The sequence below is a fragment of the Passer montanus genome, unplaced genomic scaffold, assembly GCF_014805655.1.
Source record: "Passer montanus isolate IOZ18808 unplaced genomic scaffold, ASM1480565v1 scaffold30, whole genome shotgun sequence".
Lineage (NCBI taxonomy): Eukaryota > Metazoa > Chordata > Aves > Passeriformes > Passeridae > Passer > Passer montanus.
The window spans coordinates 6,343,752-6,369,310 of NW_024367708.1; the positions used below are offsets into that span (position 1 = coordinate 6,343,752).

General features: G+C 38.7%; 1 protein-coding gene across 3 annotated transcripts in view; it reads left to right on the forward strand.

The window, feature by feature from the left end:
- SCEL (sciellin) overlaps positions 1 to 25,559 on the forward strand; it is a 139,151-nt gene that overhangs the window by 44,548 nt on the left and 69,044 nt on the right. The window lies entirely within an intron of this gene.

Below are 25,559 nucleotides of genomic sequence, written 5' to 3' on the forward strand. Positions count from 1 at the left end.
TTAATTTCTGTCACTGTAGTATTTCTGTGAAATATCACCAGGAAAATAATTTATTTTTCACTCAGCTCTTTTACCTCATTTATAAGTCTTTGTCTGCACTATGACCTTGTAATAAGTGTGGTCAACTGCTGTCTGTTGCCAGTCTGAACAGTTCTTTGAAGAGTAAAAGGAAGTGTCTAATTTGTACCTCACTATTTATTAATCTGCTACAGTATTGTGTCAAGCATCTTTCCAAAGTTTGTTATGCATTGTGGTTTAACCCCAGCAGGCAGCTCACCCCAAACAGCTGCTCACTCACTGCCCTACCTGCAGGGTGGGGGAGAGAATTGAGGGAGTGAATTGAGGGAGTAAAAGTGAGAAAACTCATGGGTTGAGATAGGACAGTTTAACAGGTAAAACAAAAGCCACACATGCAAGGAAAGCACAGCAAGGAATTCATTCACTGCTTCCCATGGGCAGGCAGGTATTCAGCCATCCCCAGAGAAGAACACCCCAGGGAAGCGTTCAGCCATGCCCCTCATCACACAAAACGATGACTTGGAATGACAAACACCATCGCTCCAAATGTTCCCCTTTTACTTCTTTTCCCCCAGCTTTATAGGCTGAGCATGACCCCAGACAGTAAGGGATATCCCTTGGGTCAGTTGGGATCTGCTGTCCCAGCTCTGTCCCTTCCCAACATCTCGTGCACCACCAGCCTCCTCACTGGTGGGATGGTGAGGAGCAGAGAAGGCCTTGGCTCTGTGCAAGCATTGCCCAGCAACAACTAAAACATCACATTATCAATCTTGCTTCCATCAGAAATCCAGAATACAGCCCCATACCAGCTACCATGAAGAAAATTAATTCTATCCCATCCAAAACCAGCACAACATGTTAAATACCAAAGTCAAATCCCAGTTTCACCATATTTGTTATGCCTCCCTTCAGGAGCTTTTTAAAGCCAGATCACATATTTGCACTTGAGCTATAAATTTATCCAGGGTATATCCTGGTGTAAAATCAGAATTGTCAGATAATTAATTGGTTTTTTCCCACCTTTTTTATTAGATGTGATCAGGATTTGTCATCCTAGAATCCTATATTCTAAGGCATCTTTCCCTCAAATGAGTCTTACTGCCAACTTGGGACAATGCAATGATAAAGCCAAAGCAAGAAGGTCTGAGCTAGCAACACATTAAAAAAATCAACAACATTAAAGCTTCAAGAAATAAGACCTGAAATATTTATTCACAAAAGTATGCCAACTGTTGTGCTGTCATCATATTGAAAAAGTTCCATGCTGTTGTCTCCTTATCACAAAAGTTTCATACCTTCTTGATGTCTTCTCACGGCAGCTCTTCAGCACACTGACTCACTCTCTCCTCCTCACAAAGCAGCCAACAGAACCCAAATCCCTCCACACCACGCCAGGCCTCTCTTTTATAGCACCCTTCTCATTGGCCACAGCTGTGGCCTGTTAGAGCCAGGCCTGTTCCTAATCTGTGCTAATTGGCCCAGCTGCAACTCATTAGGGGTGAGATTACTTTCTGCACGATCTTTATTTTCTTACATTCTATCCCCCCACACTTTTGAGCTTTTGCTCCTCGGTTAGAGTTGTGGGTAGAGGTGGTGTGGAGTACTGACTTCTGTAGAATCAGAGTAGGCAAATGCAGCTGTAAGCCTGCTGTCCAAACACACAGTATAGCACCTGAGTTTCTGAGGAGTCAGAATTGTAGGTAGAGGTGGCACATACCCAGGAGTACTGACTTCTGTAGAATCAGAGTAGGCAAATGCAGCTGTAAGCCTGCTGTCCAAACACACAGTATAGCACCTGAGTTTCTGAGGGCTACATAAATGTACTGCTTCTAATGAGCACCATTTTTCAAAAAATTTTTTGTTTCAGAAGGCTGAACATTTTCATATAAGCAGCAAAGACTCACACAGTGATCCTTGCTACAAAGTTAGAAGTGCTTAAAATAAACCATGGGGTTTTTTTAAATAGAATTTTGAGGCAGTATAAATGCAGACAAATGCATCATATTTTCTTAAAATCAGTTTCAACATTTAAATATGCTCTGCTAAGCTGTATAATTTTCTTGGTTTTTCCTCATTTTTTAGTTTCTCTTTGCAACTCAACACCTTGGTGTGATCTATAACCTCATGATATATTACTGTTTTCCTTTAGTAATAATTTTCAGTTCTATATAATGTCATTTTTAATTTTTTAAACATAAAAATAAAGGAATTATAACATTGACCCAATGGTTTTATTTGGGTTTTGGGGTTTTTTTTTGTAGAAAGGTTTAGTGACAAACAAAACATAGGTTTAGTGACAAACCAAATAAATTATCAAAAAGAAGCTCTTGAAAGATTCAGCATAGCTGTAGAGGTAAAGGTATGCATTGTACAATTAGGAATAACTTGGTTCAAGATATGGTGAGGCTTCTGATAAACAGAGGAACAGTCTCGTGTACTGGATCTTTCAAATAATTTAAATAAGAGCAACAGTAATCGGTCAGCGGTTCCCCGTTATATATATGTTAAAATGACAGAATGCATATTAAAATTGCATTTCTGATCAAAATGTGTTCTTGGTTACAGATGAGCTATTATTGAGTAATTTATTTAGCTTGCTGAAGACATTCTAATGGAAGCAGCTATGAAGTGGTGTCATAGGATAGTGGCATCAGTTGTAAGATAATGTGAGACTTCCTATATTTCCTATCAAGTCAGTGTCTCTCCCTCAGTATTACACCTCAGTGAGGTCAGGAGGTGAGAAAAATTTGTCCACATAAGAGATAAAATAGGTATAAAACCATGTTGCAAACTGAAAGCTCAGGGATTCAACTAATGGAACAAATTCTCTATGAGAAAGTTTTTCTGTCTAGTTTGAGATATATTTATGCATCAATATATATTGGTATATATTTTAAAAATTGCAGAGGACTTACTGTTCCACTTCCATCTCAATGACTCTATGGAAGTTGAGTATGTTTGTGGAAGAGAGCAGCCTAGAAGACAAAATCAGGGAGCAGAATCAGAGCCTCATTGTACTAAATAACCAACAGATGAATCAAGCTGACAACTGAGAGGCGACTATTTGCATTTGAAAACAGAGTGAAATGAATTTGCTACCCCCAGGTCTTAATCTTTCTACTTCTAATCCTCCAGGTAGCTTAAGTCAATGGCATCACTTGCCTGAGTAAAACAAGCAGAATTTAGCTCTTCCTCAGTGCTGTGCATTAATTAAATGAGGGGCAGAGAGCACTAAAACAGACATACAACAGGCTTGCCTTCAACTCCTTTGTGTTTGCCTGAGAGGAAGATGGACACTCAGAATTGCTGTTTTCCTTTCAAAGGGCAGATTGTGCATACTGCTTTTTTTATATCTTAGTCTTTCATCAGGAAGTAATGAAAGACACTGCACTTTCCTCTGTAAGGCTTGTTTACACAGGAAAATTCAGTGTATTTGTGGTGGGATATAATCAGACCAGTGTAACAACCCATTGCTAATACTGATATGCCAGAATAGTTACACCAGAAATTTCTCCATTTTAGACAGCACTTTTGTTCTGAAAGTATGAGCATATGGCATGTGGCTGCACTGCTACGCCTACAGAAGTCTTCATCCATTGCCTGGGATTATTTCCTATGTATTTTAAGTGTCCTCATATTTGTTGGTGCTCTTGTTGAAATACTCAGTTCTATATTTACACAAAGAGCTCCAACAATCCCCTGTAGCTGAGATTATCACAGGCACATACAATGCCTCCTGCCAATATAATTCGGGATTAATCCCCATCCAACAGGGAGTTTGGAATTGCACATGACCACCATATGATCAGGGCAGTTATATGACCAGTCTTGACCTCTCTCCACTGTGATTTTTGTTAGAGCTTTCACTCCCTTATCTCCAAAGCCACCACTTCCCTTCTGGCTAAGGACCAGAACTAACTCAAATCTTGTGTCAGCAACAAGTTTTTTCTAGAGAAGCAGGTTTCTAGGAAGGTGGTGGGATCCCATGGGGATAAGAGATGAGAGAGGAAGATCTGTAAGGCTCTAAGGAAATGACAGGTAGGGCCAGTAGATAACAAGAGAAAAGAGGTATGTCATGCTGTGAAAATGAAACTCCCTTATTCCTGTCTATGGCCACTGCTCTCCTTCAGACTTTTCTCATTCCTGTGGTGGTCTGGGTAACCATGTTGCTTACCTCTTTTTACCCTCCAGAGTCTCTCAAATTGTACAAAAAAGCAAAAGAGGTAAGGCTGTTCCACAGAAGAAGGGAAGGATGCAAAGCACAGCAAAGTCAGAATGGCACCATATAGCTGTAGGCATATATTCCTCAGGTGGAACAAAAGACTGTATGGGAAGAGACAATATTTTCCAGGGTGAAGAAACTCTATGTCCATCCCAGGAACAGACAAAACAATCTGTCCTGGCACAAAGTAGCTGCAGGATAATCTGTCCTGGAAAGCAGCTTTGTAGAGAAGCACTTGAGGGTCCTGGTGAACAACAAACTGTCCATGAGCCAGCAGTGTGCTCTTGTGGCCAAGAAGGCCAGTGGTATCTTGGGATGCATTAGAAAGAGCTTTGCCAGAAGGATGAAGGAGGTGATCCTGCCCCTCTACTCAGCCCTGGTGTGGCCAGATCTGGAGTATTGTGTCCATTTGTCATGTGTCCATTTGTCATACTGTGTCATGTAATATGTTAATTTTGTGGCTCCCTGGTACAAGAAAGACAAGGAATGAGAAGAGGATCCAGTGGAGGGTTATTTTAGAGAATTGGAGCAACTTTGTTGTGAGAGAGCTGGCTCTGTCTAGCCTGAGGAGATGACTGAGGAGGGGATTTTATCATTGTATACAAACATCTTCAAGGGAAAGGTTGAAAAGGTGGGGCCAGGTTCTTTTCATTGGTGCTGTGACAGGACAAGGGGAAAGGTGTGCAAACTGAAACACAGGAAGTTCCATGTGAATATGAGGACAAATTTATTTAAACTGAGGGTACTAGAGCAGTGGAACAGGCTGTCCAGAGAGGTTGTGGAGTCTCTTTTTCTGGAGACATATAAACCAACTCCTTGACACAAACATGTGCAGCCTGCTCTAAGTAGACTAGCTTTGGCAGGGGGTTGGACTGAAGGAACTCAGAGGTCCCTTCAGCCCCAACCAGGGCTTGAAATATTCTGAGATACAGGAGAGCCAGTACCAGAACCTACTTGCAACCACAGGGCAAGAACTTCAAATGCAATGATAAGAAAAGTGAAAAGAAGAAAAGAGCAGCACCTTAGCTGACCCTTCTTTATCTTCCCCACTCAATAATTTTCTCCTTGTCAATTTTTCCACTTCATCTGCAATGCCCACAAAATATCTCAATAACAAGCTTCACACCTGGCAACATCATGATTCCCCCTTTACTAGCTCCTTTTAAGTCTTGGGTTGGGAACAAAGGGAAGAGAAAATTAGAACCATCAGTAACTGTTTCTGGGCTGTTTCCTTATCAGAGATGTTAATTGCATCATATGAGTCTACATGAGATATTTTTTATTAATTTTCAATGTTATAGTAATTAGGCTAAAAGCAATCAGCTGGGACACTCAATGCTGTTATCTAATGTGATGTCTCAGCCCTGTAATTCTAACAAAAGGCAGGGTGAGAGGTATTGTGAGTCATTTTAAATCATCCTTAAATAGGAGAGGAAATAAACCACAGATTTTTCTTTTTTTGTCTCGCCTTTTGTGTAGTAAACAGCAGAGCAAATGTTCTTCTAACCTAAATGGGAATGTAAAAGGAGTGCTGTATCATAGCAACAGCCAGAGGTTTGTCTCAATATTTGAATGATTATGAACATCCTTGTTAAGTGTATAGTATACTGCTATGTCATATGGAAAACCTAGTAAATTACTGCTATAAAAGTGAGCTGTTGAAGCTGAGTGTCTTAGATTCCTTAATGATGGTATTTATTTAGCACTGCAGGAGTGAATTCTTATTCCCAGGCATTCTTTTTAATGACAGGAGACATAGCATAAGAAGATGAATAATAAGTCCTGATATACTGGGAGCAAAAACTCTCAGAGGTGTTTTGAAATTGTGTTTAACACAAAATTGAATTTTTAAATCAGTGTGTAAAGTAACCTTTTTCAGGAATAAGTTTTCATGTCTACTGTTCAAACTGGGTGAATTGTCAATGAGCTGTAATAGGAAAAGCTTGTTTTATTGACTTCTGTGACAAAAATAGTGCCTTTATTAGCATTTCATCTGTATTTGTCCAGAACAGGGGTTATGTGGTAGGCTGGAGGGGTTTTTTTAGATTTTTTTTTTGCACCAGGTTACTTAAGTCTGTTTTGTCCAGTTCTTAAATATTGTGTGTTGCAACCAAGCAACACGACTAATGTTTTGAAGAGCACCTAACTATGTTCTTACACCAGGGCTGCATTCACAGAAAAATGTGCTGTTACAAAATGTGCCTTGCAAAGACACTGCTGGCCAGGGAATTCACTCTGTAGCACCATGGGAGGAGAGCACCATGTACACCAGGAGAGGTATTTCTGTCATGTGTTTGTGTGTACATGTGTGTATAGAATCAGGGCTTTTAAGGGGGAAGGATAAAACCTCATCAAGTCAGGAAAAGAGCTGTTACAGCTGCTGGTTAGTAAGACACGTGGGGGAAAGGTATCTTTAAAAAGTTATTAACATGACCCTGCATGAAGTACTTGCATTAATCTAGGAAGCAGAGTAATAAACCTAACTGGACAGCAGGCTTCATTTGTGTGCTGACACTCCCTGTCACAAGTTATTTGTTTTATTCAATGTAAAAAATATTCATCAGGAAGAATGGAGAGTATTCTCTTTCCAGTACAACCTTCTTACTGGCTGAAAAATGGAAATGGTTATGAGGAACATGGAGAGTACAGCTAACACAGCTCATTACCCTTCAGATGTACTTTAAGAAACAGGAAACATTAAAAGCCAGGTTTTTGAGATGTGCCTTTAATCTGTAGGAACAAGCAAACATTTCCCAGTGGTGAATCCTGACTGGAAGGAGCCACTTGTTCCAGCTGTGACCACATCTCTGCTTGTTCAACTCAAAGAACTGCCAAACAAGATTATTGCCCTTCAGTGGGAAGTTTGGAGGAAGAAAAAGCATCTCCATTCTTTTGCTCCAGCAGATTAATCAGTTTTTCCCTAAAACTTCATGACAGCTGGTACTCTGACCACATCAGATTAGTTAGGGCTTGGCAGCACCCCCATGGCTAGCCCATGAACACCAGTATGGGAAGGGAACCTCACCACTTCATCCCATTTTGGTGCTGAGTGCCAGTCTCTAAACTCTCGTCTATGGATATGTTTGTTTTGTGAAACATAATTGATTGCTGAATTTGGGGATTTATTTGCCTTGGCATGAACTGGCTGCTCAAGTTTGGCTTTCTCTGTGGCAAATGTTTTGGGGTTTGGTTTTTTTTGTTTGTTTGTTTTTTCTTTTATTTTGTTTTGGGGTTTTTTTGTTTGTTTGTTTGTTTTGGAGCTACAGTATTTTGATCTGATTCTAAACTAATAAATAAATACTGATTTTGCTAGTGATGTGGGCCAAAGTCATCTAATACGCTCCTTTATAGAAGCTCTGACAAATACAGAGAGAAAGTAGGGAAAGATAATAGACAGGCTAAATAGGATATGCATGGAGTATCTTAATTTTGCTACAAGCTGGGCTAATTAGCTCTAATTCCTTTCAATGAAAGGGTGATAAATAAAGCTACGTTGAAGCTCTTGTCTCTTATCCTTTCCTTGCTTCAGTACTTGTATTACTCTATTGTGTTTCTCCCCTAATTTCTGTATGTGTCTGAGAAGAATCTGGCCCTTTCATTTTAAGGAAGAAATCCTTGATGTCAGAACTCTCTCTGGCACTAAAAACTAGTGCAGAGTACAACAGGCAACAATTTCCCTGAGCTGGTTTCTGGAGATACCTGAAGGTGTTACCCCTCCTTGGAAACAGCTTCTCTGCACTGTAACATTACTTCTTTTGGAAAAATGGATATGTTCATTTTTTCTGAACATGAAAATTTGACATGTTTGAGTCAAGTTTCTTTCTCCTGTAACCATCCTCTCTCCTCAAATTACTATTGTAGAGGTAGATTTTTCTTTAAATTAAAATGAGAGTTTCAGAGTGCCCCTCTATTTTTTAATAGCAATGGATAATGGCCTGTAGTCCTTTGTCACTGAAAAATACATGCTTTCAGCTGAAAAGATGCATTTTTCTTATCCTTGGTCCCTCTTCCCACCCTCTTTGAAATCTAAGAAATGATGCAGCAGATGCTGTGCTGCAAACTAGAAGACATATATGATTTAAGTGTCAGTTGCCTGGTATTTTTTTGCCTGGTTCTTTTAGTTCACTATGACAGAAGACTGCAGCTGTGCAAATTAAAATAGAAATCTTAAAAAGATCACAATTTTTATTTCTTTTTTTTTCCCCAGCTATTTTTAAAATTTTCAAAACTATGTATTCTTTGTCAAATAAAAGCAATATTTATCTTATTATACTTTTTTACATGCTAATTTTATTGTTTCCAGGGGCAACTACAGAGGAAATAAACACAAACAGCCAGTGTGTTCTATGTTTATTTTCTATTTATTATTTTGTTGTGGGCAAAATGTTTGGGAGGATAAACTCATCATCATATTTTTGCTCTGTTAAATTGGCTGATTCTTGGTGCTGTTCAGAACAGCCTCAACAGATTCCAGGGAGATGACAGGGCTGGTGGGCCACATTCTACCTTTTTTCCACATGGGAATTTGGGAATGAGGTGGGGTTTTATAGCTGATGACATCACCTATATACCAGCAAAATGATCATATGTGTTGTTTAACCAAGGGCCATTAGCTATTGCTTGGGAATGTTTTAAATATTAATATCCTGGACACCACTGCTGTGTGGGTTTTCTTGAAACTCACCCTTCTATATGAGGAATAATATATAAAGGAGTCAAAATAAATAATTTGGCTATGCTAGAGCTAAACAGTGTGTGTTGTACAAGGGAAGCCCCCTGTATTTTTATGTACTTTGATGATTGCATTTCCTTTTAATCTGTTCTCTTAAAACTCCTACAATCACTACACCAATTTGGTTTCAGGGTCACAGCTCAGTCCTATAGGTCAAAAGAGAGAGTCTAAGGAATGATGATTTATAAAGCTGCAAATTCATTTGAATGTTTACCAAAAGATACTTTGTAGTCTTTGCCCTTGCTGTTTTCCTGCTTCAGATTCTGTTTTAGGGTACAATCCAACCTGAATGCATTAACGTGAGACTATTTTTTCCCACTTTTCTCACCTTTTCAAATTTTGAGCAGACTCCACTCCAGAAATGAGCAGCCCAACAGTATATCTTACTAATATCAGAAAAGGCAATGCCTGAAGCGGTTGCAAAGATCGATGAGGGAGCTTTGGAGAGATGACTGACATAAACATTTCAGCTATGGAAAGGAATGAAGCTATTGAAGCGGGAAAAAAATCAGACTAAGGAACCAGAGACCTCTAAAACAAAAAGTTTGGCTCCATTTCTATTGAAGATACATTAAAGTAATCACGATTTTTCTGTAGGCTACAAAGAAGGCTTAGGTTTCAGTTTGTTACTTTGTTAATAAAAGTCACTTCTCCACCTATAAATAATCAAATGTTTTAAGAAAGGTGAAATATTTTGCAATATTTTGGTGCTCTCTTGAGGCATTCTCACATCCTCTATGTGTAGACTGATTTTCCCCTCCTTTATTCTACCCATCACCTGATAGTTTTATCCATTGGATGGATTAGAGATTATGTTGCTGTGATGGTTAATCACTTGTGAAGGATAAAAATATCACAGTGGAGCTGGATGAGTTAAATTTAACGGGTGTGTAGCTGACAGGCATGTACAGGATAAGCACTTTTATTACGTACTTCTCAGCGCCACTCAGTTCACAGTGTGCTCCACAAACATTGGCAAGGAAATATGTCATGTGCCAGGGAATGAGTAAGAGATTTGTGTGAAATATGGATGCCAAGAATGTCTAATTATAGCTCATGAAAGACCAAACAATAACCAATAACAAAACCCAACAGAATAATTCCCTCAAACCAAAGGTGGATTAATGATTTTTGCAGACAACTGACAATACTAATAGTCACCGAAATTCCTACGTGGTCAAGAATCCATGGTAAAGAAGTGGCCTAGATCTGTGGAAAAGAGGTTCTTGTCATGACAGAATGCAGGATGAAATCATCTTTACTTGTCCAAAAGGCACTCCAGCATCTTAAATAGAAAACTATGTGTTAAGCTATGTTGGAATCAGGGAAGGAGCAGCTTTTTCCCAACTAGAAAAAATCAATCTGACTTGTACTTCCAACATTCAAAATAAGGCAGCAGATGGAGTTGCTAGGAGACAGAAGGCAAAGAACAAGAGCATGAATGTGCTCTAGTGTCTCTACACAATAGCAAAGAGTATATGAAATGAGCTGGAGCTTTAGATCTCACCATCAGCTATGACTGTTACAAGTGATGAAATGCAGTCTTTGTGCTAACCAGAATGCTTAATCTGAACAATTTTTAATAAGGGGATCTATGACAATTGTATTATGTGATATTTAATGCTGCTCTGCAGGCAATCCTTGTAACCACAGAATTGCAGTATAATTCAGATAGGAGGGATCTTGGGAGGTCTAGCCCAGCCTCCTGCTGAAATCATGACCAGCTCTGAGGTCAGACCAGGATGCTCAGGGATTTATCCAGTCATCTCTTCCATGAATGGAGATGGTGTAACCTCTCAGCACAACCTGCTCCTCCTGACAGCACTCATGGGAAGAAAGGTTTTCCTCATATCCTCTCTGAACCACTCTTGCATTAATTTGTGCCTGCTGCCTCTCAGCCTCACACCACTTTCTCACTGTGGCTCCACCTCTTTACTGACATCCCTGCAGGTACTGGGGGCTTCTGTCATGTCCCCCCAAAGCCATCTCTTCTCCTGACTGAGCAAGCCTCAGTCCGACAGCTTTGCTTCATGGGACAAATGGTCCAGCCACAATCATCCTGGCTGCCTCTGCTGAACTCATCCCTGTTTATTGCTGCTTACCGTACTCAACACCTAAAACTGGACACTATTATTCATGTGACCTAAGAAATGCTGGCTTTTCTGCTGTTAATACAGTTCTGGATGATGTCAGCCATCTTCGGCATCTCTTGCCAAGGTGCACTGCTGGCTCGTGTGTGGCTCATGCCTAATTTTGAACCCACCAACACAGGAGGTCAGCAGGAGCCTGCTGCCACTCCAGGGATTTTTGTTGACTGGCCAAATATAAGTACAAAGAGATAGTGCAAGGTGGAAAGAGTAATAGGGCTGTGTGCAGTGTTGATAAAATGTGAAGTGAAAGTAAAGCCTGGCTGAGAAGTTGTCTTGGGAAAGATGAAATGGATGAGGAATGAAAGAAGTGTCAGTAGGCTTTGATTATAGCACACTTAGAATAAGAATGATTTTGTAACAAATAATTTTCTTGTAGATGCATCTCACATAATTTGACCACCACTGGATAAGAAACCATCATGAAAAGGGCTTTGTTAAATAGATTAGAGAACAAGTTTAGAATATAGATATTAAAATATCCATTAAATGTTTATGTTCTTCATGTTCTTTTTATGATAATTTTATTTGGTGAAAAAAAAATGTATCTAGTTTTAGGAAAATACTTATATTTAATAATAAATATAAGAAGAAAAGAGTTTATCAGTTATAGTATTATAAGGTCATCAGATTTTGAGAGAGATGTCTGTAGAACAAAGAAATATGGTGAACAATATCTAAACCAGTACTTAATTGGTTCTATGAGTGGAGAAAAATTGCCAAGAAAAAAGTTTGCTGGGAAAAAAAACACTGGGTAAAAGGCATAAAGTAGTATAGTTCTTATGTGAATTTTAATAAACTACTTGAATAACTATCAATTATTAATGTAAATATTTATTCCAAAAGCAATTTTCAATAAATTGTCACTTTATTTGAATAATAACTCACAAAACTACAAAGATTGCCACTTTTGAGCAATTTATTGCATGTTGATGATGTAGAACTCTACTTGTCCTGTCTAGAGTTCAGAGTTATCATTCTAATCATAGTTGTTAATGATCAAAGAAAATCCCCAAGCCTTGAACTATGTGTTTGTGTTCTTATGCAATAGGTTGCAGGTAATCACAGAGCTGACATAAACAAAAGAAAAAAACCCCCAAACAAAAAATAACAAAATTGTTTGCAGATCCTAGAAAATCCAGATAATAAGGCATCTGGACAGAACCACAAGAAGGACAGAAAATGGAAACAGACATTGGGGTGAAAGTGTACAATGAATCTGGGAGGAGTCACCAAACAAGAAGAAGTAGGGTGTGCTTGAAGGAATCTGTACACAGCATGAAGCCCCAGGGCAATGCTGGTTAACCAAACCTGATCTACAGCATTCAGCACTGGCTCTATCAGTGGTTAAAATAAAAACAAACAACACCCCCCCAAAAAATAGTCAAGTAAGTAAAGTAAGTAGGGCATTCAGTGCATGACTGGCTGATACTAGCTCTCAAGCTGAGACTTAGCAGGAAATGAGCTTCAAATAAGCTTCAATAGTTGGCATAACCAGACTTTTCTCAGTTGCAATTTCTCTGGGTTTGGCTTGCACACAACCTCTGTCTGAAAGGATTCAGCAGGGAAAGGATGATTGTGTCTGTGCTGGTCCCACCACCTGCTCTAAGGATGGATTCCCACTTCTTCAATCAGTGAATTGTGTTCTACAACTTGCTGCACGCCCCCTCGAGCAGCCTGGCCCTATCTATAGCACTGGGATATGACAGATGCAGCAACTATCCCTTGCAGCCACTTACTCCCAGGCATCTTAAACACTGGTGTATTTGTGCAGGATGCCAAGGGTGTGTTTGCATAAGGAGTTATGTATTATGACAGCTTGCTGCCTGCTAGGAAGGGGTTTGAAGGCTGGGCCAGGTGGAGGTGGTGGGAGCTGGGCTTCCACCCATAGTGCTTATTGGCCAGGCCCTGAGATGGTTTTATCATTGAGTCATTTCCAGGTTTTGGCTGGGTGGATACCAAGTTGCTCCATGAAGGATCCAGCATGTGCACGTGGGCAATAGGAGCAGGCCCAACTGACAGCTCAGATGTACCCAGAACTCATGTTTGCCAGGTACTTTAACTCAGTCTTACCACCTGGCAAGCCTTCAAAGTGAAAATAGGCACATCTCATCTAGGAAAGCAAATGTTCACAGTCTTCACTGCAGTGTGGAAACCTTCTTTCTGCTAATCTTCAAGTCTCCACATCGAGAGTACTGTAAATATTTACAATATTTTCCCATGTGCCTATGGAATGTAAATACCAAACTTGTAGAGAAATCATTAAGATTCAGACCCAGGACATGCCTTTTTAATACCAGTATAAAAATAAATAGCTGATAATATCCCTGATTTTATTATCCAGGGACATTATATCTGTGCATTAAAAGGCAGAAATTCTAGGATGAAATTAGATAAGAAAAAACATTAACTGAGTGGTGAGAACTCTTTGGGTTGTCTGCATGCTTTGTGGATGGAACAAGTTCCCCAAGTGCTCAACAGAAGGTTCACCAAGTCAGATTTGAGGGGAACAACAAGGCTCTGCATTTTCTTTGTGTCCTGGCTGAAGGAAAGGTAGGAGGGAGCAGAGAGCAAAGAATGGACAAAAAGTTCCCTCATTGCACTGTGGTTCAAGAGGTCCTTGATGCCTTTGCAGCCATGCAGAGGTGATGTATATTTTCCATTCCTTTCCTAAGGGTAATAGTGGTTCTCTGCACTGAGCTGGCATTCAAAGCCAGGCTGGCTAGCACTTCATGGAATGGCACCACCAAGCCAAGTACAGCATCTGAATTGGCACAGAATATGCTCTGTGAGTCTTTCTGTGCCTCACTGCTTTTTACAAAGCCTTTTTCTACTTGTGATGTAAAAGTCTCCTCCTGAAGACAGGGTTTTTTTTCCTTCAGGGTGGGCGCACTCTTAATTTTGAAAGTTGAAATAATAACACAGAGTTGTTCTCTTTGCTTTTTCCTTTATAATTTCAGTTCATGCTCAAGCATTGAAAAACTAAGATTCAGATCACTACTCTGCTGATTGAGAGCTCAACCCCACCGTCTCCACATTCTAGATAAATCCTTTCTCTACCAGGCTACTTTGGGTTCAGATCCTCCTTCCTTCTGTTTCTGGAGCTGTGGCACTATACAATTCTGCCATTTGTTCACTTGTCTGCATGACTTATAGCCCCATGGTTAGATCACCTTTTCACAGAAGGGAGATGGGGATTTGAGCCTCCATCAGGTTCAGGACAAAAGGTGGAGTAAGTCCCAGGTTCTGGTGTCCTAATATTTGTATAATTTGACACAGAGTGGGTAATACCATAATCATTGCCTTTGGAGTACATAAAGAAAAATTGCAAAGTCCCTTTGCTATTTTTATGGAACCTCACTTTATTGCAGTTTGTCTTATTTCTAGATCAAGTACTGGACTGGGATCTTTGTGGAGGTGAAGCAGATGGGAGGTATCAGGTTATGGTTGGTGTGACCCTTAGGATATATATGTTAGGTCAATCTTCATAACGCAAATTAAAACCAAACAAGAAGGCAATTGGCAAATTCGTGTGATTTTGGGGGTAGGGTACATAAAGCAGACTTGCTCTTGCAGTGTTGAATACAAAATCACGTATTCATTCCCAATACTGCTTCTACCCCAGGCCCTTTTAGGTAGAAAGAAAACGGATCAGCTCTGGAGGAAGTCTCTGTTCTTCTTTCTCTTCGCATGCACATCTCCACTGTGTCTGTGGCACTTGGCACATTGTAGTCTGTCATCATTCCACAACTTGGCTTCCTGTGGTGTGAAATCATTAGCTGATTTAGGCTTGTCAGGATTGGCTCTGCCCCGTGGTGCAGTGGGAAGACATTCCTGTAGAGATGAGTTCAAAAGCAGTGCTGCCACCTAGACAGCAGTTGCCACATCAAGTGGCACTGGCAAATTAGGACACAGACTTTTCTCTTCTCTGACCATCTTAGCAAAACTTTCAAGGTATCTGTATTATATTGTCAATTTCTTTTTGTTTCTTGCTGGAAACAAAATTTGCTTGGGCGCCCCTACATTCCTTAAATTTGTGTATTCTATATGTTGTTGTCATAAGTTCTTATATGGGTGTGGCAGTTTAATGAAGATGTGGTGAGGAGGTAATGGGTGAAACATGTATTTTAAAAGGCAGTAAGAAATGCTGTAAGATGATCTCCTGTCTTTCATTAGAATCTAGTGTGTTATTTATCAGTGAAAATGCCATTGCAGAACAGGTTCATACAGGAAATGAAACTTCAGCAAAAGTAGGTGGCAGATAAAATCAACATTCAATTCAGCTCACTCTATGTAAAAGGAAAATATCCACATCATTTTGAACTCAGGGACATGCAAAATCTTTGCTGGTTTGGGGTTTAAATTAACACCTATCTAAAACAGCTGTTAATATGCTTTAGTGGTTCCATGTACTAAAACTAAATTTATCTTCTAATTAAATGAGATAGTCAAAACCTAGCATTTAATCTATCTTAATGAATTCCTAAAGAAGGGGTAGTGTTTAATAGCCTCTTTTGACTTTGTTGTATTAAGAATAATAAAGGAAAGAAATTTAAAACTGGTGAGTCTAAATGAGGCTTTTTTCATTTACAAGTGCCATTGTAATAATTCTTATTTATTTCAAAGTAATTTTAAAGATGATAGAAACAAGTTTTTAACCTTGGCAATTGGATAATCTCAAAAAGGGGTAATGATATAAAATTACCACTCCCTCCTCCAACACAAAGCAATTATTAAAATTTGTCAACTTGACATCTTGGGATTTTATCTGACTTCTTACTGCAGAGGCAGTGAAGCTTACCAGATAATTCAAATTAATACAGAGGGCTTATTTTTGCTACTGAACTTGATGGTCAGCTGTCTACACATAGAAAATCCATTTGAAAAGATTATAAAGCATGGTGATTTAGAAGATGTGCACTTATTCCTTTCCATTCAGCTTGATTAGCCTTTTATACCTCACAATGGTTTGTCTAAAAGAATTGGCAAATTTGAGGGAGTTTACTCAGCATTTTGAATTTATAAAAAAAGCCCATGACATGGAAAGCCCATCTTGGTTTGCTGCAATGCCAACAGCTCCCAAAGCCATGAAATATAGTTGACCAAGATACAAAGAACACAAAAAATCTTGAATCCTGAACATATTGAACACATCTGCAAACACTGAGTAATATAAAAAAGAAAATCACTGGACTTTTAATGTCAAAAATGTGATGGGAGGAGCCTATTTCCCCTCTCTCCTCTGAACAGCACATCCATTCACTCCATCTGCTTTCCTCCCTACTCAGATCAACATAACTGTTCTACAGGATATAAGCTGCTTTTCAGCTCTCTGGGTCTCTTGGCTCTTCCACAAGTGTTATTAATGCTGGGAGTCGTGCTGATTTCATCCCATTCCTAGTAGTAAACACCACAGATTTTGTCTCATCAACACAGGGCTATCCCTGTGCTTGCAAATACAGCAGTGCCAGGAACCTTGCTTCAATCCTCTCTGGCCAGCTGGCATGGACTAGTCTTGTTCTTACTACTGAAGGCTCATAAACAAGTTTGCTACATCCCAGCTAACTATTGGGAAATAGTGCATGGCTTTTCTAACTCTGGGCCTAAGCTGAGGATTTGTTTGGGAACTGGCCAGGGCCTCATACCAGGGACTGTTTCACTTTAACAACAGAGAAGGCAAAATCACAATGTCAGCGTTGGTCTGCCAGTATAGACATAACCAGGTGGATTTCTCTTTAAGATCTTACTGGATCTCTTTCTGGATCCATAATTTTCTGGAGCTGGTGGGAAACCTTCATGTCTCTGCTCCCAGCCCAGGCAGTAGCAGTACAAGCACAGGGGGGACCCCTTAAAAAAATATTTCTTCAGTATCCTTGTCCTGACTGTGAAAAAGGGAGAGAAGTCTGACTTTTGTTGTACAGGGACAGTGTTACTTCTTTTTTACAGACAGTGTCTTTATTGTCTGTCCCTTTTGGGAAATCAAAAATTTCTCAGGGGTCAGAGTCTGAAAATTTTTCAGAAGGGAAAATAGCACAGCACAGCAAAGAGGTTAATTTTTAGAACATTCATTTCAACTAACACCTTTGACAATCTGGTAAAATCTTACATGCTTGCTAGTAAAAGATAGTGTTTAATTTATTTCAGAAAAAGCAGGTTAACAGCCTGATATTTCCAACCCAATGCAAAGAGAGCATTATGAGAGCTGAGGCAGCACATAAGTCCCACACAAATCTGACTCTCTGAGATTTATTTCTGTAAACTGACAGCCACAAACTTCAAATAATGAAACTGAAGTGAAAAAATAAAACCACCAAAAGATTCCTCTATTACAGAATATCTTGCATAATATTAAGCTTCAAAGATATCCATTTCTAATTTTATCGTAGCTTTTTTTTTTTTTTTTAACTTTTTGTCACACAGCAAGAAAGGCAGAGTTGCCACATCCTTGCATCTTGTGATGTGGTATGTAAGTCAGCTGAGTCCTAGTGTGAAAAAGAAAACAAAGCGTTTCTAGTTTGCCCCAAACACTTCTTTTAATTGTAGTGCATTTAATTCATCATGGGCCTGTCAGATTTCAGGCTACAGAATAAACAGGCTTTCAGAGATACTGGTGGCTCCAAGCATGACTATTTTTAAATTTAAACAGTTTTTAGTTCTGTTTGTTTGCTACACAGTATTTTCCTCAGTGTTGTTTTTATGCTGAACTGAGACTTGGCAGTGTTTTCCATTGGAATGTTACACTGTCATGTAAGGTCAAAAGGGAAAATGCCACTCGGTGTTTCCCAGTGATTGTACACATGTAACATTATTTCTTTTCATTGAACTCAGCTTTTATTTCTGAGAAATAACTGTTATTTTAGCTTGCATCACTGCAGATATTATTAGTCATAAACCTATGCAGCTATTTGTCTTATGTTCAATAGTCAAAGAAATCCTTCCTTCCTTCCTTCCTTCCTTCCTTCCTTCCTTCCTTCCTTCCTTCCTTGGAAAATTCTTTCTTTTCTCTGTAAAATCTTCAAAGATATAACTCTTTAATACAAATCTATTATAGTCTCTGCTAGAATCCCTCAAAGTAGTGTTTAGAAGCTTTTAGAGAAGGAGAGGATTGGATTAATTCATTCTTTGATTTATTTTGAATTGCAGCCTTTTGAATGACAGAAATGCAATGCCCATTACCTTGCAGATGGACACATCTGCAAATCTGTTAAATAACAGAGTATTGCTTGCACAAGCTGTAATTTAAAGGTTGAAAAACCTTGCATCATCCCTGAAATATAAAACCACAGATGCTCAGTTTCCCAACACTGCATTTTACAAAGCTCTGAGCCAACTCTTTAAGTAAGCCCTTATGTAGTCCTGTTCAGTCCCTTTGAAGAGAAATTAAGGGTATCTTTTTTATTTCAGTATGAATTCATCTGAATAGAGACAAATTAAGAATATATCTCTTTTGTTCTGTTTGATTGCTGGAATGTCAGTGGAAAATGAATCTTCTTCATTACAAAATAATTTCCCTTTCACACATGACCTTGTCTGAGTACATTTTTAAGCACTTTGCACTTACCTAGTGCTATATTACCATAGGTTTCTAGCTGCAATAGCCTGTGGGTTTATATCAGAGGTGAGATGTCATAGGACTCCAACTCTCTATGATAATTGTGAGGGTTTTAATTATTTCTGAAATGTCCTTTAAATCCCATTAGAGATGGAGGTCCAGCTACAAAATCGAGTCACACGCCTCAGTTCTTGATAAATTATCTTGATGTGATTACTCTTGCTGTTCAAACTCTTGCAAGCCAAGCAACTTTGCTGCAGGAATGTCATTAACCACAAATAAAGGAGGCTTGATTATTGTTTCTATTATGTTAAGGTATCATGTTTATACCAAGCAAACTCTCCAGTGAGTTTCAGTAAAGCACAGTGCACTTGGAATGGGCAGGTATGGCCCAGTAAACACCCCTGTATGCATATCAGCTCTGGTTCTACAAGCAGTAGATGTGTGTTAGCATGGCAGTGACCCAGGGTGAGTATTCCCACCTCCAAGGAAGGGCCAATTCCCATAAGTGTGGTGCTACATTAAAACTGCATTGCATTGCAATTAGGCTAAAGCAAGCTGCAATATCTTCACTCAGCGATGCATTTCAGGTATGTGCACACCCAGATACATGCAGCAGATAGAAACTACTCATGTCCAAAAGTGTATTTACACTACAACATTGGTGAACCTTGTGTTTATTCCAGGTTCCAGCACCTTGTATTACAGATGTTTTATTTTAGTCTGATGTGGAGCAGGGTGGTTCCAGCCAGGGGATGGGGGATGTAACTGTGAACTGCTTTGCACTGGAGTCCATATTATATAAAATGGATATGGGCCTGTACATACTGCACCCCTGCAATACAGGAGCCTTCATGCTTTGATTGGGGCAAGAAAGACAGAAAAACAAGTCCACCCCACATTATAAAAAAGCTATCATTTGTTTGAAATATTCCTGGATCAAACACCAATTTCTACATGATGTGGCCATTTTAATTTTCTCTCCTCTGCCAAAAATAATCAGTTTTTTATTTAGGTACCAGTGTGAGATGGATGGTCAGAAATACCTTGACTATTGAACAACTTACAAATGGAATACAAATAACTTTCACTAATTTGGATGGCAAAAGCCTTGGACTTCTGAAATTTAGCTTAAAACTGGAAATCAGGTTCTCTGTTGCTACACTTTGCAGTGAAGTCATAATTGTGTGTTTGACATTAGTCTGTTGCCATGGATAGTAGGAATCAGGGTAGGATGTGATGACATTAAAAGGTCACTTCAATCTCTAATAGCTTTGGTTCTGGAAATGACTAATGGCATTGTGCTGCTACAAATGTAGAGCTGGAGCAACATGATGAACTGTAACTGACTCTTGTATAAGCATAAATACCTCTGAGATTTAGAAGAAAGATGACAGAGCCCTATTAAAAAGAGAATGGGTTTATTTTTCATCTTGTTCCTTTCTGAAAGAGATTGCATACCTGGTCATTGGAAAGAGTCATTTATTTGGTACCGAAATGTAACAGCAAAATGGGTGTATCAATAAATGTTATTTCTGTTATAAATCTATGATTGTATTTAAACAATTAACTCTGGATAATTAGTTACAGGGGATTTACTTCGACCAATAAACATCACTATTTTGGTATCTCAGAAATTTCAAGACTCTTTTAAGATGTGGCTCTTCTCATCTGATCAGAGGAAATAAGGGATAATGTTTATTTTCAGAAGGAAATATTTGAAGTGTCTAACTGAAACCACGGAGTTCCTTCTTGATTTGGAACAGTTGGGCTTGATCTGGCAGAAGAACATGACCGAGTTATTCTGAATGGTTAGTCCTGGTGATTATGTCAGAAAATCTTTAGGGGATGGAAAAGAGATGGAACACAGATTTCTATTACAAAAAACTGTTAAAACAAAAATAAACTCAGCATATATAAATTGTGAAGGCTGTTTTATAGAACTTCTGTGATGCTCTAATATAATCTTTTTATTCACTCATGCAACTCATCAGGAAATTTTAAAAAAAGATATAAAACTCTATATATAAAAAAATCAAAGTCTTTCCACCATCCCTCTCCCTTTTTAAAATACTTTCTTCCACTTCCCTTCCCTTCTATTCCCTTTCTCCCTCTTTCGCTTCCTCCCTTCTTTCCTTCCTTTAAATTTTTTAATTGAAGGCATTCTATAATCTGTCCTTCTATTAAGCTGGCCATTTTACCACTTAGTTGTGTAACCATTTTCCATCTGCGATGTATTTATTAATCATTCAGTGTTGCCACATGTTTCATTGCACATTTTGCATTCCTGAGAGCAGTTTGTAGGTGGTGTCCTGTATTTGCAAATCTGGGCAATCCAGCCCAAGCTGCTATTCACTGCTGCTGAGAAAAGGGAGAATCTCCTGGCCATTTGCAGAGGCAGTTACACTTTGCCTGCAGGAGGAGAATAACCAAAGAAAGAGTAAATCCTGCCTTTAATCTCGAGTGCAGAGGTAATTTTTTCTCCAGTATTAAGTTTCCTTCTGAGGATGCACAACTGCACCATTGGAGCATCTGTCTTGTGTCTTGGCACATGCTAGAGATTATCAAAGCAGCAGCTTCTGTTTAAAGAAATAGAAAAGCAGGGTTGCAGAACATTCAGACCGCAAAGCAAGGAAGAGTCATAAGAGCCAAACTATATTAAATGTGGTTTTTTTCAGCATTTTGCCAGTGTGCAAAATGACAAGGTAGTTCAGGTAGCAGAGTTCTGAAATAGTTCAGTCACTTGTATACAATTTGGGCATGTAGATTTTTTTTACTATCCATTTTTCAGTTCTGTAGATAATCAGTCTATCCATTAAAATAGTGTCACTATTTTCCATGGCAGTGAGAAGCAGCATTTTTTAACCAATATTTTTTGTTACTTATGAGACAAATTTAAACTCTTCTATTAAATGATAATGAATAAACCTAGGCATCTATAAATGAGAAAAAGTTTCTCAAAATGAAGCTGATTCCATTCATACTCATACTACTTTTGTACAAACATAAAATTGAGTCAAGCAAAGCATTTCAATAGTATTTCTATAATTCATGAATTAGTGTCATCAGTACAGAGAAGGCAGACATTCTCAATATACAAATAATAATTGAAATACATATTTTAGGCACCTAGTTCTTTTCAGGAACTTGAGCTCTCAAGTATTGCTTGCGAGTAATCATCAGTATCAGTAATCTCCACAAGAGTTATTAATGCATTGCTAAAAAGCGCTGGTGTAATTGTCCAGCAGTGTTTTCCTTTTCATATAGGGAGATGAAAATCCCAAGCTCTGTCATCATCACCTGGCTTGCATTCAATAATTCGAAATTAATTTAAGTGATCAAGAACTGGGCGTGAACTTCTCTTAAATATCAGGAGAGTAGGTAATAAAATAAAACCAATCAGTCAAATTGTAGCAGCTCTTTTCTGTGTCCTCGTGGGAGGAGAGGGTGAGATCACCGTTTCTGTGAAGCTGAAGTGACCAGCTGACTTCTTTGTCTGCTCGCCTGCGTGCGCTCCTCTGGCACAGCAAGAGACAGGCATTGCTCCCTGCTACCTGGGCTTTCCCATGGAACCCTCTGCACAGTGCAGCTCAGAGACCTGCTGACAGTTTATGTCTCCATAATTTTATTTTTTCTTACGTCACACCTCTAGAAAGAAACAGGTTAATTAATGAGAAGAGTGAAGCACAGCTTTGCTTCTCACTGTTATGACTCTGAGCAAGGCCCCGTGAGAGCACTGGGAGTAAATATGTTATATTTCCTTCTGGTTTAGCTACCAGGCCTGGATGTGTTCACAGCGGATTTTATAAGAATTTCTTGCCGTCTTTAAGACTGGCATTTGTCCTCTATGTCTTGGAATACTTCAGGATGTTTAGAATTTGTGTCATTTCAGTTCTGAAGAACAGATTTGCTGAGCTACCTTCTATGAATGAAACAATTGTACCTCTGGGTGTTTTCAATATTTTTTCTTTAAAGTTTCATGTGTCCATACAGCATTGTAATGGATGACATGATTTTTGTTATTTCTTTATTCAAGACCAAAAGCAGTTGATTTCAAATTATATACAATGTGCATTTTTATTATTTGTCTTCTCTAGAGTGATAGAAGGTACAGTACAGGACAGTTAACACAAAATATTATGAACTGAATTCTTAAAATACAAGTTATACTTCTATATATTGTGTGTAGTAAGACAAGATTTCCTTTTTCATGTGCCAAATAGGCTTATATTTAAAGCACAGATATGAGAAGATATGCTATCAGTCAAAATTCAGCTTGGTTTTGGATTGTCAATCTAAAAACCATCTAAATGAATTAATCTAAATTAACAGTGAAAGAGGAGTGTGTCTACTTGTAACTGAAAGTCTGTTCTGATTTCCTGTACTTTGAGGAAGCACCAGTCAATGAGAATTCCTCAATAGTTCCTGTAATTTCAGCTGGAAAGGAAAATATTTTTAAGGATCTCCAGTTAGAAACTGCAGAGAGGGACGTAATAAGATGTAGTTACTTTGAATTAAGATTAAAATGTTGCCTGATAGACCCTGACTTTTTTTAGTAGCAATTATTCTGAGTGCATGATAATACTTGTAAGTGACTGTGTGTGCTTTAAGCTCTCCACTCCTTGATATGCTCTTGAACTTGTGCCATTTTGCACGGGGCACTGAGTCAAAGGTTTTGATGGGGTGACAGAGGACTGACATTATAAAATTAACACGTCCTGAATTACTATCCAAGAAACACAGACTCACAGACAGTGTATAGTTTTAGAGTTACACTCATTGTTGACTGACATTAAATACACTCTTGTCATATTAAAATGCTGTTAGGGCTGCTACTTAATGATTCACTGTGATGTTATGATGGCATATGCTAAATATTCTAAGAAATATTCAGTTATGAACTAGTTCAATAGGAAAGGGTTGTATCAACCTAATGTATTATTATATAAATGGTATTTTCAGTGCTGTTCACTGAGTATTGTCAGATACTGGTCTATTTGGTTGTATAATATCATTACAGCTTATGATATCCAAGACTCCTAAGAGAAATTTGATGCAGAGACAATTAAACCCGAGTATGTTCATGCATGTGCACACCTGTGTATTCAGAGCCCATAACCAATTGCTTTCAGTACATTTTAGTTACCAAGAGGGAGATCAGCATCCAAAAGCTAAGCAAGCCACACAGATAAACTACTTTTTGCTTTAGGTAAATCTTCAACTTCTAAATATGCCTTACAAGCAGCTCTGCATCTAAGATGCTTGCTTACATTTTAATCAAGTTCTGTCAAACATTTTGTTGGCTAAGGGAGAGATTAACCTATAGCTGTTTACTCAAAGATCCAATGGCAAATAAATTTTTACAGTGTTAAGGGATGATGGAAAATTATCTGAGAACCATTTGAGAGTTCTTTCATGCCCTGCCAGTTTGATGGCCTAATTTGAGTAATGAACAAATTTTTTTATGCCTTGTATATGGATGCTGCAAATATCTGGTTTGCAGATTTAACATCACTGCAAGGATCCAGTTTTCTGCTATCTGTGATAAATGTATACTACAGTGGCTGATAAATTATATTATCCACTTTATCTTACAAAAATGCATTCTAATATAAACAAAACTTAGAGCAGTTCACTGGCCTTTACAGGATGTCAATGGCCTTTACAGGATGTCAGAGTAAAGATCAAAGGGTTCTTTTTAATCCTAAAATATTTTAGGGACAAAAATGCACAGATTCATACGTGGATAAGTGGGTGATATAAGTAGCCACTCCTGGAGGAATCCTGACTTCACTGGAGTCAGTCTTCTTCTTTCTTTCTGTCTTCTTTTCTCCTTGAATTTTCTTAATAGACATTTTGAAAACTGTGTTTATATCTGTTTGTTCTGCTTATTTGAGATAGCAGGATTAGGCAGAGACTGCAAAGAAGATAGCCATGTATGTCTGTTTCTGTCTATGACCATCTTATTTCTAAATATTTGAAACGCAAATTCCTGATGCCCTCCCCTGCAAAAGCACAATAGCAGTTTATCTACTGTATATATTTATATTTGTTTAACATTCCATATATGAAATTCCATTTTTACTGTGTCAATTAGTAGCTTCAATGAATAAATAGAGCTTACTGATGGTCACCTGCTTCAAATCCAGTCTGTCTGGAGAAGATATTCTACACTGCCAAGACTTGTGTGGTATGTGTGATATTAAACCCAGGAAAGCAATTGTTATCCTCCTGATGTGTAGCATAAAGAGATACTCTAGAGAGCTCATCTGAATGTTCTTGCTTTAACACAGCTACTCACCTAGGAAAAAAAAATAGTGTGTGTAAATATTCCAGATAACAGTGTTAGCTGGAATTTCACTTGATCAAAGCAAACAAGAATATAAAACAGCCAGTTTGAGGAAACAGGACAGGGAAATTTGTCATGAGAGGTTTTCTGGTAGAAAATACTGGCTCCAGATGGAAGAGATTTAAAGAAGTGGCCAGAACAGTACAATGGAAAGGAAAAAAATGGGTTCTGTGGCAATGCCATTATTCTGTGGAGATCAATGGGATTTTTCTCCTGGCTTTAGAGCAGCCAGGATCTCACTTTTGATGCTTATCACTCGTGGAAAGGAAAAAAATGGGTTCTTTGGGGAGTCTCCTCCAAAGTGATCTGCAGAGTCTTGAGGCAATGCCATTATTCTGTGGCGATCAATGGGATTTTTCTCCTGGCTTTAGAGCAGCCAGGATCTCACTTTTGATGCTTATCACTCATGCTTGACCTTGCAGGCAAGGAAGTCATTGCAATTTCAAGTGCCTCAAAAAAGAACCTGTGCCACATGACTGTTGGGCTGAGTATGAAGCCAGTCTTTATGTGTCAGAAAGGCAGAGATACACTTAATGCAT